This window comes from Cupressus sempervirens, chromosome 5 (assembly GCF_028749045.1).
Source record: "Cupressus sempervirens isolate cs-2001-9-10 chromosome 5, ASM2874904v1, whole genome shotgun sequence".
NCBI lineage: Eukaryota > Viridiplantae > Streptophyta > Pinopsida > Cupressales > Cupressaceae > Cupressus > Cupressus sempervirens.
In genome coordinates, this window is record NC_143122.1 from 159,867,368 (window position 1) to 159,886,394 (window position 19,027).

Here is a 19,027-nt window from a genome sequence, read left to right on the forward strand (position 1 = left end):
GCACCTCCAGAGTCAAATGAAGAAAGGATAGAGTCTGGTGATAATGAAAATTTTAGAGTGGTAAGTCACACCACTAAATCTGATTTGGAAAACATTTGAGACAATATTAGGGACAATGCAGACTTTTCAAGGCTTAAAAGAATTGATTTCAATAACTTGACAAGAGAAGAACAAAACATAGTGGAAGAATCAGTATACACTATGATGGCAAAGTTCAAGAATACTCCACTTGAACTTGATAATACTATGCCTAAGGAGTTATATTCCATTATAGAAAATAAATGGCATTATTTCCTAAATATGGAAATAGAAATAAGAGAGTCAAAATTGTCTCATGTGATGCCTGAACTCACAAAAGGTCAAATAAGTAAGGCAAGTAAGAAGCATGGGAGAAAATTTGCACCCAAATATAGAGCATTCAATATTTTGCAAAATAAAATTGAAGATATTGTGAAGAAGTTCACTCTCATGTGGAAAGTAAGTTATGGTATCTAGACAGTTAAGGAATGACAAGAAGATTCCTTTAAGGGAAGGAATCATGAAGATAATGAAGAAGAAAATGACAAGGAAGAAGAAGGAGAGAAAGAAAAGACAGATGTTACAGTGGAGAGGGAAAGACAAAAAGATGACATGATACAACGGAAAATAGATCAAAGTGTGCAAGACACACAAATACCACCTCCTAGCCCTCCACATGTAACACCTACACCTATAGAGATAGTAATTGTAAAGTATATTCTTGACACCTCTAGTCAAAACATCAACCCATTGAATGCAGGGGACCTTAGAAAGATCCTTCACCAGACTACTTTGTAATCAAATCTATGTACTAATCCAGTCTTGGTGAGTGTAGAGGAACTTCAAAAAGTTATAGTTGAGATTACAAAGGAGAATGTGAATCCACAAGAACCACCTTCACATACTCCAACAGCTACAAAGTGGTCAACCACAAGAGCAAGTAACACAAGATGCATCTGCTAGGGTTGACTCCACAATCATAGTGACTTCAACTTCTGAGGAGAAAGCAAAGGAGCAAATAGGATAGAAGGATATCTCTATTCTTATAATAAAAATTCAAGGTGCACTCCCTTAGATCACTATAATTGATCAAGGAAGAACTAAAGAGGACAAGGAAGAGAGCCCTAAGGAAAAGTAACAAGAGGCAATTCAAACATTGATAAATTTTCCTACTACAAGGACTCCCACTAGAACAACATAGTAGCTGAGCAATGATGTAGTACCTCTACAAATATTAGCACCAGGCTTGAGCTCTACCAAGGTAGCAAGGATACTTCATTATGGAGACCTTGTACTTGATGAGGAGATAGTCATTCCAAGATATGACTATAAAACTATGAGTATTGATTAGATTAATGAATTATAAGAGGCACTAGAAAAGAAGAAGAAACAAGAGGTACTCAAGAATGAGGATAGACAAAGGCAAGCTCTGATTGAAATCAAATACATCTTTCTTGATGCATTCAGCTTGCAACTACCAGATGAGACAAAGCCCATAATGGAGCAATTATTCAACATACTGGACAAGGTATAGAATGAAGACCTAGACACCAATGCTAAATTCCTTGAATGTTCTGGAAAGAAGTTCCAGATGAAGGTAAATGAGAAAATATTTGGTGAGATAGCACTTTCTCAAGTAGAGCTAGCAAAGAAGGTAGAAAATTTGAAAGTAGTACTTGAGAATATATTCTCATTGTACTCCAAACTATGTTATTTTTCATACTTCACACAAGAGACCAGCCAGAGGATATTGAGCTTGGAGAGGAACCTTAAAGTATCTAGCATGCAGCTACCAAAGGATCCAGCTCAAAGTGAGAAGCATTTTTCTATAACACTTTACACACAAAAGGAATTAGTTGTCCTCATAGCAAATGAGGCAAACACCAAGGCCAAGATAATGCAAATTTAGTCTACCATAGCCCCTCACATGAAAGTTTTGAACAAATAAATGGCCTATGCAAAGAATGTCTTAAAGAAAGATCTTAATCTTTCTACATTTGAAGGCCTAGTACGCCTTGCAACAGAGATAGCCATCCAACTTAAAGCACTGCAAATTGCATTAGACAATTGGGATGCTACTCTAAAAATCATTATGGAGGTAAGTAAATCTTTTTTGGCTAAGTATTCAATTCATTCATCGAACCCTTTGATATAAGCATCAAAAAGTGGGAGATAATACATTATGGAGAATAATACATTATGGAGATAATAATTTAAGAGACCCAAAGGGGGAGATACCCAAAAATGGGGAGATATAATAAATTGTGGGAGATAATAAAATTTTCAGTTTTGAGGAGATAAGGAGATAAAACCAAAAGGATATAAAAACTGCAAGGGAAGATGTGTGGAAGGGGGAGTAAAAACAAAGTAGATAGAAATAGGGAAGACAAGGGAAGGAATGACAAGGCAGAGATAAAGAGTATTAGAATAATCAACATGAGACAAATCTAGAATAAGGAGTTTTGGATATAGAAATGGCACATCTAATCAAGGGGAGTTACAAGTTTTGAGGTATATAGTCTTCTACAAAATTTTGAACAAGTTTTTGAAATTTTGTATATATGTTGAACAAGATGAACATTATACTCATAAAGATCAAATTCATAATGTTAAGTGTTTTTGACACTCATGTCAAAGGGGGAGATTTTTGGTCTCATATTGGTTTTGACAATTGACTGTCAACATACATAAGAAATTTCTAAAGTTGATGTCAAGTATAATATAGATGTCGAGCTACAATATGTGTCGAGCCAAAAATTCAATAGGTGTTGAGTTATTCAAGTGCCAAGAAAGTTTCAAGTGCCAAGTGATAATTGATGTCAAGATAGTATATGTGTTGAGCTAGTATAGGTGTCGAGCAAGACAAATTTACTATAGGAGCCGAACAAGACAAAAATTCTATATGAACTAAGCATCAGCAATCAATAAGTGTCGAGTAACACAGAATCAATATAAGAGTTTATGCCCTCACAAACTTAGATGCAAACTATTTTTGAGCTGACTCAAGATGAATCTTGAAGGATCTAAAAGATAAGATCGAATCTATTACATTCCCTATGTAATCAGCATGCAACCAATCAGAAAATGGAGAGAGCATGCAACCAATTAGGAAATATGGAAAGAATTGAGCAGGAAAAGATGGATGAATCTTGATCAAAGATTCATACCTAACCCTAAGTCTCGAAACCCTTATAAGGAGGTCAAAACCCCATAATTCATGAGAGTAAGAGGTCATGTGCGAATGCATAAGTGAATGCTAGCGAAGTTTTGCAAGGGGTGAGAAGACTTAGATGAAGAATAGCATTGCAAAATCATTTGGTCAAGAATAGAGTATTAGCACTTTGAATAGAGTTATATTAGATCAAGAAGGATTAGATCAGATTAGATAGAATAAGGATCTGAGATCAGCAATTGAAGATTGTAAGTTATCAGGTCAACACATTCTACTATATTTTCTAGCCATTGTATTACGAGAATGAAAATCCTATGTAGGTTGGTTTAATAGCCATATTGTAAATCCTTTAATAGGGTAACATTCTAAGTGAATGTTTGTAAATCCTTTAGATAGGTCATTTTTAATAGGGTGTAAAGCCTTTAATAGGGTAGGCAACAGGGAAGACCATTGATGGTGGTCAAACTTTATAACCTTAACCAATTACATATTGTTGCAGTGATAAGTTGTGGGTGTCATCACCACCCCAATTTTACCTTCTCATTTTGGAGGGTTTCTAGGTGATCAAATCTTGGGTTATATATTTTCATGCATGTATTTACTTTCATGTTAATTAGATGAGTTAGATGCATGTGATTGATTTGAGTTTTTAAAAAAAGGGTTTTAGAGGTTAAAGTTTGTTATTTCCAATTCACCCCCCCTCTCAGAAGTAAATATTCCCACTTATAAATTCCAAAAAAGAAGACTTTCCAATATTAACCAAGAATTTGGTTAATAAATTGATTCATGCTTGCAGTATTGACCGAGTGGTCAGGCATCAAAGGAGTGTAGTATTGACCAAGTGGTAAGGCATTAAAGGAGTGTAGTATTGACTGAGTGGTAGGGCATCAAACGTGTGTAGTATTGATAGAGTGGTCAAGAATTGAAGGATTCATAGTATCAACTGAGTGCTTAGTCCTAGTGTTGACCAAGTCATCGTATAATGAAATTGTCAAATATTTGATTAATTAAGACTGACTATTTGGATGTTTATTGATATTTTAGAAGGGTATTCAAGCCAAATTTTCCTAGCTTATCATATATATGTAAGGTGAAGTTGTGAGGAAAAATGTAACAAGTGGAATATGAAAAAGATGGATATGTCAGCAAAGGAAAAGGCAGAGTAGGAAAGTGTGGAAGATTAACTGAAAAGAACATCTGATTGGGAAGGATCCAAAGGTCGAGCTAGAATAGATATTTGAATCTACAAAGGTAGTTGCTTCATAAATTAGTTCAAATAATTGTTTCTTTCTAACCATTGTAGTAATAAAGAAATGCCGCAATAGAGTTGACTTAACAGTCATTTTATAAATCCTCTAATAAGGTGGCATTTCAAGATTAAAATGTTTGAAGACCTCTAACTAGGACACTCCTAACAGGTTGATCTAAATCCTCTAATAGGGTCATGCTTAATAGTAGATTGTGTAACCTTTAATAGGGTAGGTTCCTAGCAAGGCTCACTTCATAAGAGTGAAAATTATTGTGACTAGTTGCAAGGTGGTTTTTCCAAAATTGGGTTTCCATGTTAAATATTGGTGTAATCTATGTTCATGTTATTTTCTTATGCTTTATGTTTCTAAAACTAAGTTACTAAAGAAAAAAATAGATTAATAAATCTTAAGATTACTTTGTTAGTTGAGCATTAGTAATATAATCATGTTAACTAAGCTATTCATTCTTACATGATTAGTGGAAGTTTATTGTGACATCTAAGGAACAAGGATTTTTTTTTTATGGTAACTAAGTCACCCCTTCCCTCTTGGTTACTCACTTACATTTTAAAAATTTGGTATTAGAGTAGTTGATGCCTACAAGAAAAGTTTTTAAGGAACTAAGCTAAAGATCAGGATGTTTTACAGAAGGGAGATCCCTAAGATCAACAAAGAAAACTTTTCAGCATGGCAGGAGTTGATGAAGCTACATATACGAAGCACCATTGATCTTTGTGTGTTCTACTTGGAGAAAAAATATGTGCCACCACCCAAGCCTATGATTGTGGAGAAAATAGAAGAAGTAAAGGATCATAATATTATGATGATTGATATTGCATCCTCTCTAAGCTATTCTAAATTTGATGAAGTTGAAGATTGTCCTACTACATTTGACATGTGGGAAAAGCTAAAGAAATTATTTGGAGGTGAAAAAAAAGTGGAATGTCCCTTTTCTGATTTTACATCATATTTACAACCTCTAATAAGATCTTCAAGATCAAACAACTAATATCACAAAGATCCACCAAATTTCTCCAGAAACCCCAAATCGGGTATGCCAGAAATTGTGCCAAAAGCTTCACAGCTTCACCAATGATTAATAAATCTGAAAGTGGAAATTTTTACAGAAATTTCAGCAGCATAACAACCTACAAAATGAAATTTCCAGATCCATATAACCTTTACACAACAGTTCTCAAATGTAGGACAAAAACTATGCTCATAGGGCTCCCAAAATTAACACAAAAATGCCCGGAAACACCACACAACACTAATAAACTATCTCAGAAGTTTGATCACGTCCCAATACATATATTCAGCTCTATTTTAACAGCTTAAAGTCTGAAATACAGCAGCAACAAAAACTGATATGAAATACTCAACTGAAAACACCAAACTCATACAAAAAAAACACACCCAAAACCCACAAATCTGCATTGTTCAGCACAAAGGCAAACTTTGTATGAGCATGCACATGGAATGGATTCAAACTCCCATCCTTAGCCTTCCTGGAAACCTACAAACTCCTGTTCTTGGGTCTCCTTCTCCACAGGTTTGGCAGCCTCTGAAGAATAACAAAGAATGAGCAAAAATCAAGTTCTGGTATGTGCCCAAAATGCCTCCAAACCCCCTTAAAAGAGGGCACAAATGTAACTCACATCCAAGAGAGGTTAATGAAACATATTTTAATAATAATTTTCATTTATTAGTCCAACGGTTTCCAAAGATTAACTCCCTTTTTCTGAAACTTCACTTTCTTGGGCCTGGCCTGCCTTAGCAAAGATTATTATTTTTTAATTATTTGAAAAGGGGACATGACAAGTCCTCCCCTCCCAAACATTGCTTGTCCTCAAGAAATGGTTGAAAAATAAACCAATCAATCCACCTGGATCCCAAATGTAGTCATGAACTATACTACTACCAATTAACGCAGGCTCCTGCAATATCCTCTGCAATATGACCAAGAGGAATCCATAATCAAACTGACAATTATAGCTCAACCAAACTCCGAAATTACCAGTACCACAATCAAAAACCCATGAGGCACAAACTCTTAGAACATCAGAACCTAAGCAAAGTGGACAAATAAAACTACCAACACAGTAAATACCATCAACGCATCCCACTGGCCTATACAGAATGCACAATCCAACTCTGCAACAATGGTGAATGCTCTCGAATGAAACTATACCAAGTATGGAGAATCCACACACTGTACAACTCCTACAGTCAACACAACTTTGCAAATCACCGGCCACTATCTCATAACCATAACTACCATGCACCCCTAATGGTGAAAAGCCATCACAAGATAAATAGCAAGAATTGGAACCCAAACCAAATTTTCCTGCCATCAACTCCTCAACACAAGGATCAAATGCTAACTAATGTACATACCTTGCAATATAATGTTGATAAAAAAAACCAACCTTAGTCAACAACTCACCATGAACAAGTGATACAACCCACTATGACCGATCACCAGCTAAGTCAGGAGATGTCATAGCCAAAGGAGTAGAATCAATAACAACACCCGCTGAAGCATCACTCTGAAACTCCTGCTCTAGGTCATGTATTATCAAGCTGTCAACTATAGAACCTATCACCATGTCATGCCCATCACAACTCTCATCTTGAGGCATCAAATTGTCCCATAACTGATGATAAGCACTAGGAACCAAAGTACATCTTTGTATCATTATCTCATCAACATGGTCATCAAAGGTAAATTGATGAGCATACCTCACAGTGTAATGCCGATAGAATGCACCAATCTCAGTTAGTGGCTCAGACTGTAATCCAGATGAAACTAACTACAATTGATCATTAACCATGTTGGAACTAACTACTACCTCCGAAGATATCACCAAGGGAGTAGTATTACTAGTAGGAACCATGCCAACTGCCGACTCACCAACATCACACATGATCTTTGATACATCTCTAGTCTCTGTGCCATCAATACTAGAGGCCACCACCATGTCAGGCATACAACAATCTGCTACAACACCCAACTCAACTGAACCTAACTCTAGTGGGAATGAACCTGATATTCCAATGTTAGTATCAAGAATGGATGCATCCCCATCTCTACTGTCTCTGACAATCTCGGCCATGGACATCCTCGGATCACCAAACACCACAGCTTGTGACTGTATAGAATCAGGTGAAGACTGTAGTTGCTCTAACTCCATGGTCACCTTAGCCAAATGAAACTGTGACTCCTTGAAAGCCAACTGTGTACTCTCAAGAATCTCAGAAGTCACCTTAAGCTGCTCAGTAAGCTCACTCACCTCATCTTCCTTGGACAACAATGCATCATATGCTGTACTGCCCCACTTCATAAGATAATCTCTGTCGGCTACCAACTGCATATAATCCTGTCTCAGAATCTGGAGAGCCTCCCATAAAGAGTGGAACTCTATCAAGGAAAGATAACTGCCTCCCTGCTCATCACTAGTAGGAGAACCCCATCCATAAACTGCTAACAACTGATGGGCAGCATCGAAATGCTGGCAAGTGATAGCAATGTCTTGGTCACTAACTCTCAATTGATTAGACACATGATGGCACTGGCTTGACTGTCTTCTACAAACCTCCTCTGATGCACTGTCTAAAGGAGTATCCTTAAAGTTACTAGTCTCTAGAGTATTACCATCCATATCCTGTGAATCAAATCTAAAACTCATATCAACATACGGAGTATCAAAAACATTAGCATTGCTGTCCAACTCCTCTATACCCAAGGAAACCAAGTCTTCAAAATTGCCCACTGCATCCTCATGGATGTCATCAATGCCAATATGATCCTGGGACTCATCTATACACACTGCCAAATATGAAATATCATCAACACATTCTAGCAAGTATGGTCGACTGGATATATGAACAAAGCCCAACATCAGTGTATAAAAACTAATACCAACATTGGACAAGCTGCTAGCACAAGAAAAGACAACACTGTGCAATCTGCTAATCAAATCCATGATAGCACCCAAACAAACACTGCTACCAAAAAGTGTTAAAGATCTCCTGTCAACTAAATCCCAAATGCCAATATAACAATCTTGAGTCCATATCTGTAAACTAGAATCAGTTGGTAACTCAAGAAAAATCCTCACTTGAGTAATATGACCAATACCAACTAACTCCACATACCTATCATGATGAGATAATGAAGTCAAAATACTATCTTCACTCACCTTCAGCTGGCGGGATAAATCATGTGAAGTACTACCTGCCTCAACCTCATGTGATGAAGCATCTAACTATGCCTGGTACTCTTTCTCAGCAAAGTCATGAATGCTCAATGTTTGCTCATCTCTACCAGGTATCTCACCATCCTACACAACAACATCCTCATAATCATCATCTGAACCCACTACACTATAGTCACTGCCTGTTGTAACTATACCATCTTGAATACCTGTGGCATCACCCTTTGACAACCTGTAAACAATTGTCTCAATTTGAGTATGAAGTTGACCGTTACTATCAATCTGTGTAATATCCTTTCCCACCACCTCCTATGGCAGAGTTGAATTTGAGACCTCTACCTGGCTATCAGCTAGTTTCTCAAAATCCTCATGCAATTTCTTGGGAATTGTGTCATCTGTCTTGTGAGAAAATCTGCCAAATAGAAATCTAGTCAACTTATCCACCTTAGCTGGGTCAGATAACATGTCATTCATTATACGGTGGTGCTCAACCAACTGTTTAAACATGTCATGGCTTATTTTCATAAGTTTATCTCGAATGTCTAAATAACCATCATTTCTACTATTTTGACTCTGGCTATCAATTGTCCAAGATCGTTTCCTCTGAGACTCTGTACTATACCAGTCCATTCTGGATAAAGTAGAGTGTAACCCCAATAGGATATAACTTCTTCAAACACCAAGAACTAACATGCAAATGATTAGAAGTAGCATGTAACCATAGATTTGGACATGCAACTTATTAGAAGCAACATGCAACCACCAAATTATGACATGCAAGATCTGGGTAGTTGTCAAAACTGACATGCAAGATCTGGGTAGTTGTCAAAACTGACATGCAAACTTCTACAACCACCAAATTCACCAAGAACTAACATGCAAATGATTATAAGTAGAATGAAACCATAGATTTTGACATGCAACTAATTAGAAGCAACATGCAACCACCAAATTATGACATGCAAGATCTGGGTAGTTGTCAAAACTAACATGCAAGATCTGGGTACTTGTCAAAACTGAAATGCAAACTTCTACAACCACCAAATTCACCAAGAACTAACATGAAAATGATTATAAGTAGCATGCAAACATAAATTTTGACATGCAGCTGATTAGAAGCAACATGCAATCATAAATTATGACATGCAAGATTTGTGTAGTTCTCAAAACTGAAATGCAAGATCTGGGTAGTTCTCAAAACTGACCTGCAAACTTCTACAAACCCTCATGCTGGCAAGATCATGGTTCTGATACCACTGGAATGTCCCCTTTTCTGATTTGATATGGTATTTCACACCTCTAATCATATTTTCAAAATCAAACAACTGCTATCACAAAGATCCACCAAATTTCTCCAAAAACCCCAAATCGGGTATGCCAGAAATTGTGCCAAAAGCTTCACAGCTTCACCAATGATTAATAAATCTGAAAGTGGAAATTTTTACAGAAATTTCAGCAGCATAAAAACCTACAAAATGACATTTTCAGATCCGTATAACCTTTACACAACAATTTTCAAATGTAGGACAAAAACTATGCTCATCGGGCTCCCGAAATTAACACAAAAATGCCCGGAAACACCACACAACACTAATAAACTATCTCAGAAGTTTGATCACGTCCCAATACATACATTCAGCTCTATTTTAATATCTTAAAGTCTGAAATACAGCAGCAACCAAAACTACTATGAAATACTCAACTGAAAACACCAAACTCATACAAAAAAAACACACCCGAAACCCACAAATCTGCACTGTTCAGCACAAAGGCAAACTCTGTATGAGCATGCACATAGAATGGCTTCAAACTCCCATCCTTAGCCTTCCTAAAAACCTGAAAACTCCCGTTCTTGGGTCTCCTTCTCCACAGGTTTGGCAGCCTCTGAAGAATAACAAAGAATGAGCAAAAATCAAGTTCTGGAATGTGCCCAAAATGCCTCCAAACCCCCTTAAAAGAGGGCATAAATGTAACTCACGTCCAAGAGAGGTTAATGAAACATATTTTAATAATAATTTTCATTTATTATTCCAACGGTTTCCAAAGATTACTCCCTTTTTCCGAAACTTCACTTTCTTGGGCCTGGCCTGCCTTAACAAAGATTATTATTTTTTAATTATTTGAAAAGGGGACATGACAAAAAGTTCAAAGAGCTAAGGGAGAAAGGTTAAGAGGAAAGTCTGATTGATTGAAAATGAAAGGTGAAAATATTACCCAATAAAGTGAAAGAGTCAAAGAAAATGTTAGTGCAATCAGAGTTGTAGAAGGTAAAATTTATTATGACACAATAATTAGAACGGTACTAAGAACTCTTCTTCCTATTTATTCAATTAGAGTTTCAGCTATCCAAGAGATCATATGCAATTCATCACATGATTTAACCTTAGATAATCTTGTGGGAAGATTGACTACTCTTGAGTTGGATAACTTTGATAACTATGATCCTTCTAAAAATCTTGAAACTGCATTCAAAGAAAAACTAACCCTTGGTAGAAAAGGAGGAAACTCAAAAGGAAAACAAGTTGAGAGTGAAGAAGAAGAAGATTTAGATGAAGATATTGATGTCATTGAATCTCTTCTAGCAAAAATATTAGTAAGAGGGGAAAAAATTTAGAAAGATTCCATTAATTTGTTTTTCATGTGAAGAAGTTGGCCACATTGTTGCAAAGGTTTCCAAACAAGGAAGATAAAGATGAAAATAATTTCAACAAGTTCAAATGAAAAAAAAACTTCAAAAGCTACAAGGACTACAAGGGAAAAGGTAAGAAATCATGTTACATTGCAAAAGATTCTAATAGTGATAATGATGAAGATGGAGTAGTTTATATTGATGTTAAATATGAATCTGATGATGAGGAAAATTAAAAGATGGCACTTATCTCTCATTTTATAAAAAATGATACATGGATGACAGAAGTGGTTGTCCTCATCACATGACTAGTGAAAAAACTAGATTTGAACATGTAGAACATTATGATGGTGGAAGTGTTAGATTTGTAAATAGTGAACCATGTTATGTAAATGGAAAAGGAATAATATCACTAATTGGTGAAATAAAATGTGAGAATGTCTATTTTCTTGAAGCATTAAGACATAATATACTCAGTGTAGCACAGTTGAATGATATAGGATACAAAGTTAAATTCATGAATGCAAAAGCAACTAGTTGGAACTATTAATTAGACAAAAGGAATTTTCTTTTACCTAGATTTCACTAAAATTTTATACTTGCTAGCTTATATTGAATAAAGTTGGTTGTGGCATAAAATAATATGTCATGTTAACTTTGATAACTTGATCACCATAAGAAAGAACAAAAGAGTAAGAGGAATACCTTATCTAAAGAAACTTTAGATGGGCATGTGAAAACAATGTCAAATTGGTAAAATGAGTTAAAAAGTTTCAAATGTAAGTCCTACAATTCTTTAAAAAAATTGGAACTAGTTCACATAGAGCTTTGTGGGCCAATAGGTGTGGAAAGCTACTATGGAGATGTATATTTCATTATGTTTGTTGATGATTATTCTAGAATGATGACTATAATCTTTTTGAAAGGTAAGTCAGATGCTTTTCAAAAGTCCAAATGCTATTTGGCCAGAGTTGAGAAAGAAACATGAGAGAATCTAAAATTCCTAATATCATATAAAGAAGGAGAATTTATCTCAAATGAATTCAACTAGTTCTATAGTGAAAGAGGAATCAAAAGATAGGTATTAGCACCTAGAACTCCAAATAAAAATGGAATAGAAAAAAGAAGAAATAGATCCATCATTGAATGTGTAAGGATACTATTGACAGAGAAGAATTTTGTACCAAAATACTGGAGAGAAGCAATCAACACAAAAGTTCATACACTAAACCAAGTTCAACTAAAGAAAGGCAAAAACAAAACACTTTGTGATTTATGGTATAGTTACAAACCTAATGTTTGTTATCTTAGAGTATTTGGAAGTAAATTTTATATCTTAAAAGATGTAAGGAAAGGAAAAATTGATACAAAAAGTGATGAAGGGATATTCCTAGGGTACTCAAATAAAAGTTAGACATACAAATGTCTAAACCTTACTACTCATAAAGTCATAGAAACTTCCCATACAAAATTTGATGAGTTTGCAAAAAGAAATGAAGAACAAAGTAGAAAAGAACCTAAAGATTACAAAATGTTTGTCTATTATGAAGAGGAACCTAAGACTTTACCTTACAAGGTTGAAGCCAATCATAAACAAATTGCACCTAGTGATTTACTAGTAGTTTTTCTTGATTCATAGACAAAGGCACCTGAGTCATAGATAGTTCAACCTAAGTTTCTACCCTAGGTAGTGCAACCTAAGTTATAGCTAGATCAACTAGAGGAGCCTAAGCAAAAGGATAATGATCTTGGAGAACCAAGTGTGCCAAGTTTAGAATCAAGAGAAAAAGATCTAAGGCTTGAAATTTTTTTCAAAAGACATCATAAACTTGCTCAAATAATTGGAGGAGAGACAAAAGGCATATTGACAAGGAAAAAATTAAAAGTTATATGTTTACTTAGTGAATTTGAGCCTAGATCTATAAAAGATGGTTTAGAAAATGAAAGTTGTATAGACAAAATGAATGAAGAGATTGAGCAAATAGAAAAGAATAAAATCTGGTCTCTTGTTTATAAACCCAAGGATAAAAATGTAAGTGGTACAAAATGGATATTCATAAATAAGTTGAATGAGAAACGAGAAGTGACAAGAAACAAGGTAAGCCAAGAAGAAGGTATTGACTATGGGAAAACATTTTCCCTTGTTGCAAGACTTGAAAGAGTCATAAAACTTCTAGCTTGTGCAGCACAAAAGGTTTTCAAGGTATATCAGATGGATGTTAAATCAGCTTTCTTGAATGGAGTCTTAGAAGAAGAAGTCTACATTGAATAGCCTAAAGGTTTCATTGAACCAAGCCAAAGAAACATGGTATCTAAACTTCATAAAGCTTTATATGGAGTAAAGCAAGCTCCTAGAGCATGGCATGAAAGACTACATGGATATATAGTAAAAATTGGTTTTGAAAAGACAAATGATAATAGAAATTTGTACGTTAAGGAAGAACCATAGGACAAGATATTGCTTGTAGAAATATTTGTGGATAATATCATATTTGGTGGGTATGTGATGTTATGAAAGGAATTTTTTGAAGTAATGAGGAAAGCATTTGAAATGTCTATGTTTGGAGAAATTAAATTCTTTCTGGGTCTACAAGATCATCAGATGAAGGATGGCATATAAATCACTTAATCAAAATGCATCAAGGAAGCACTGAAAGTATTTGGAATGGAAGATTCTAAACTAGTTGGAACACCTATGTCTACTAGACATAAGCTTTCAAAGAATAATGATTCAAAAGAGGTTAATAACACTACTTATAGATCAATGATTGGGAGACTTTAGTATGGCATTCCCAGTAGACCTGATATTGCATTGGTAGTTGGCATAGTTGTAAGATTTTCTATTAATCCTAAAGAAAATCACATGATGGAAGTCAAAAGGATTTTGAGATATCTAAAAGGAATTTAAGAATATGGGTTATGGTATAAGAAAGGAGTAAATATTGAGTTAAGAGCCTTTACTAATGCAGATTAGACAGGAAGCATTGATGACAAAAAAAGTACTAGTGGAGGAGTATTCTTTCTTGTAAAGAGGCTAGTGTCTTGGAGAAGCAAGAAGCAAAATGTTATTTCTCAATCCACAACAAAGAAAAAATATTTTGTTATATCAGTTAATTGTTCTAACATAATTTGAATCAAGCAATTGATGTCTAGAATGAAGGAAGAAATCAAGGAACCAATGGTTATCTATTGTGATAACACAAGTGAAATTAATATATCCAAAAATCCAGTGATGCACTAAAAAATAAAACACATTGTAATAAAATATATCATTTCCTAAGGCAATTAGTTCAAGAAAAAGAGGTTAGATTGTAATATGTGAACACCAAGGAGTAGATAGTAGATATATTTACTAAAGCTTTACCTAAGGATGCATTTATGTATCTAAGCGGTAACTTATATCTATCTAATGCTCACTAAAGAAAAAGATAGTGTGGCATCAACCAAGATCCACTGAAGATCAATCAAGTTGATTGAGAATATCAAACTTCAAGTGTGAAATGTAGAGCATATTTCATATGAATCAGTATAAAGGTACATTGTAACTTCAAAGTTTGTATCCTTTGGAAATTAATGTCAAAGAGGGAGATTTTGGTGTCAACATGAAAGATTGTGAAAAGATCAGTATTAATGAGAAAGAGGGAGAGTCTTGATATTTAGATGATGGAATGTACAACTAAAAGGGACAAAATGACAGAAGAGAAGTGACAGTAAAATAGTAAAGATAAATCCAAGCAGGATCTTAGAGGGAGCTAGTATGGATGAGAATTAGAATGAAAGTAAGGATATTATCTAATTTCTCATACTTTTATCAGCTTATGTTGACATTTTTTGTTGCTATTAATCCCAAAGAGGGATTTTTTTGGAAACAAATATTTAAATCTATATTGTCATTGATGTTTACACAAATTTCAATATTAACTGAGCAATGAATATTTTATAGTATTAACATTTTATATCTTAGTATTAACCTTGTCCATTTTGGTTTTAAATAGATAAAAGAAGGTAAGAAAGCTTTTGAATAAGTTAAAGATGTGGTTTTGAGTAAAGTCAAGATTCAATGTCTTGAGTCTGAGTCTAGATTGCCCATAGGATGGCAATTCTTCTCATCATTCCTTTAAGCTAAGGTGATACAAGAAATCATAAGTGAAATTTACTAGTCCAATGGCTAGGTGATTAGGTTTTAGAGGGTTTGTTATGCATTTCCTTGATGAGAAGAAGGTTTGGATATTCTGTCGATTCATCTTTCTTTATTCCTAGTCATGTTGATAACAATAATTCATGTTGTATAATAGTTTTTCATGGAAGATATTGCAGATGATCAAGATCGAATGCAAGAGAAGAAAATAAATAATTAGAAATAGTAAAAGAACCTGGTCAAAGTTGGTATGACTCTTTTCGAAATGACATCAATGATTAATATTTAATTTGCACATATATATTCAAAATTGACAAGTTAAATGGCTTAGAGGCTAAATCCAGATCGTCAAATGAAGACCATTTTGATGGATGATGTCTTAAAGATGAAAAATAAATATTCAACAATGCATCTCTTTAGTCATCGGATCTTAAAGGATCTACACTTCTTGATATTTATCTATAAAGAGTTGTGAAAATAATCACATAAGGATAGTGTGACATGTGGAGTAAGTGGGACCTCCTTTTAGTCATGCACATTAATTAAGAAACACAATGAGGATTGTTAATCTCAAGACATATCTATAGCTATCACTTTATCCTTATGGAAAGATGAGCGATTTTTTAATCTATGTAACGTAAAAATAGATCAACACATGTCCTAGTGGGTCATTACATTCCACAAGATACAATTGGGAACCTAGTCATGAAGTGCCATAAAGAAAAGTAGATCAATGTCGGATTCTCCAGGCAATAAAATAATGTCACCTATTTTCCACAATGTGCATAGTTGGAAAGTAGACCTGCATCATAAAGTAAACAAAGGGTTAAGATATTTTATCACCACCATTAGATCAAAAATAGATTAATGCTCATCATTATCTCACTATCAAGAGTTGCATGAAGAATAATCATAATGACATAACAACAATTTGACACATGTAGCTAGGTGGACCATAGAGAAATTCATAAAGGGAAAAGATTGGGTTTTAATCATTATCATTGGTTTAAGATCGACGGCTAAACTTCAAAATTACTGTGACCATTGAGATAAAAATTATATGGATTTGGTGTCAATAGTAGAATATGAAGAAACAAAGAGTTTAACAGGTTTTTTGAAGCCACATGAAGATGAATTATTTCCAAGTGTTCTTAAAGGTGTCATGGGATCAAGACATCATCAAGAATTATGTCATGCATCTATACCATATTGAAGATTAGATATTTTTCATTTATTATTAATATTTTCTTTCTATTTTGTGACTATTTCTCTACTAAAGTGAGGGATTATTTAAAACTATAAATGTAATCTCATTTAACAATACAAAGGTTGGAAAACTTGATGGTAAATTGGTTCTATAATTCCATTTACCCTATTTTCTTGTCATGTTTTTTTGCCCTTGCATAGATTAGTTCTACATCAAGAGTTGAAAGATAGTTATATGTGATTATGTGATAATCATATGGATTCCATTTCATTTTGGTAATTACAATAAAGGTGATTCCATTTACCTTCTACACATATGGTTTTGTTTCTTCTCTTGTTAGTTTCATAACAAGTTAGATAGTCTCATTGGGAAATGAAAAATAAATGTGTATGAATCTATTAGTTATTGGTTGGATTCCATTTCATTCAAGGTTGATAATGAAAGAAATTCCATTTTCCCTCATGTGCATATCTTCTTCATTCCTCTTCTACATTTAGATGGTTAATCTGCATTTAAAATAGAAGTAAGGGTTAGAAATATCAAGATAATATTCTATAGTCATTCCATTGAGTGTGATAGGTTATTCAAATCCATCTTGGCTAAATTTTTTGTGCCTAAAAACAATTTGGTTATCCTTTACAACTCTTAGGTTAAGAGTTTATAATGTCAAAACTTTTGATCTCATAAAAACATATTCATTTCATATCATTAAAAATCATAGGAAGTTGTGCCTAATAATTTAGAGGGAATTGACAGAATACATACACTGATCCATTTTTTGATAAACATCCTTTTGTCTCTCCAAACACTAGATATCAAAGAGTTGGGTTATAAAATCTAATAGGATGACAAACTGTTAACCAAAAGTTTTTTGTCACTCTACTAGGGAAATTCAAGTGAAAGCTTTGAAGAATTTTCCTTCATATTAGTTTGCAATCTATTTCCATATATTTGAGTTGCAAGAAAGGACTTGTGGTAGTCAGGTATTTTCCATAAGAACTTGATACCGGTTTTGTAGCCTCAACCTAGTGAAGAAAAAAAGCAAATCCAAAGTTGAATATTGGTAAAGAAAAATTGAAAACACCATTTTTCTAAACATTTAATACATCCTGGATTCCAAATATACTAGGAGTGCTAAGGAGAAAGGAAAGGTTGACCCAATATATATAAAAAGCTCAAGAAGGCCAATTTTCCTATCCTAGAAGATCTTTGCAGAAGAGGAAGAGCATGTGCAAGGGAATTTGTGACCAAGAAACTCCAAGACACTCAATTATCTATATTGGTTCCTTCTAATAGAACATAAAGAAGTCAAACTTCTTCTCCTCTTGTTGCTAGGACTTCCATTCCTATTTCTTTTGATGCTTTGTTGTTGATTGGTGCAACACTTCTAGTTTTTGTTACTGTTTAGATAAACCACAATATTATACTAGCAACTATGGAAAAACCATGGGGAAATGATATTGGTCCTCTTGCCCTTGGGGCTAATAATGATCTGCCAAGAGCATCAAGGAATAACTTTCTAAAATTTAATGGCTATGGCACCACTTCTTCAGAATAGCACTTAAGTGCTTTCCATAAGACTTTTGGTGTAGTGAATCCTCAACATGAGGATGTAGTTGTTATAATGTTTTTTGATACTATTGGACCTACCTAAAGGATGTATCACAAATTGCGATACTATGAAACAAAGGTTTGAGGAATGTTACAAAAGTATAGAGGATGCACAAGTATTGTTGTTGCAATTAGCTTAGATAAAGAAAGAACCATAAGTTTCCATGAGAACTTTAATGCAAATTTAAATAAACTCATCAAAATAATACCTTACACAAGTGCACCTAAAAATGATAATAAGAAGCATTTCTACATAATCTCTATGCTTCCTTATCTGGGATATCAAATTAGAAGAGAAAATGTAGAAAACTTGCCAAGTACCCAAACACTAGCTATGGAGATGAAGGATGGCATGATAGCCTTTGGTAAGTGGAAAAGAAAATTCTAGTCTAGAACCATGGGTAATACAGATAGTACTTCTAATAATGCAGAGGCTATGCTTCAAAAATTGTATAATGATCTCATTTCATTAAAGAAACAAATCAATAGGGCTACTCATTATTTTCATCAACTTCATCAAGAAGGTTATAGAAACCCAAATGGAGGTAAAGCATTACAATACCACCTATTCAACAAGAATTAGCAATTCAATGTTCCCCAAAAAGACAAAATATGTGTGCTTCTCATCTAAGGATAGATCATGATAGATATACTTGTGCTGGTATGATTTGATATACGTAGATGGTGGATAAAAAGAATAAATAATTGAATATCCTAAAAGTGAGGATGATCATACTCCTTGTGGTGACTCTAAAAATTATTTATTGGAGTATGAATTAGATTCA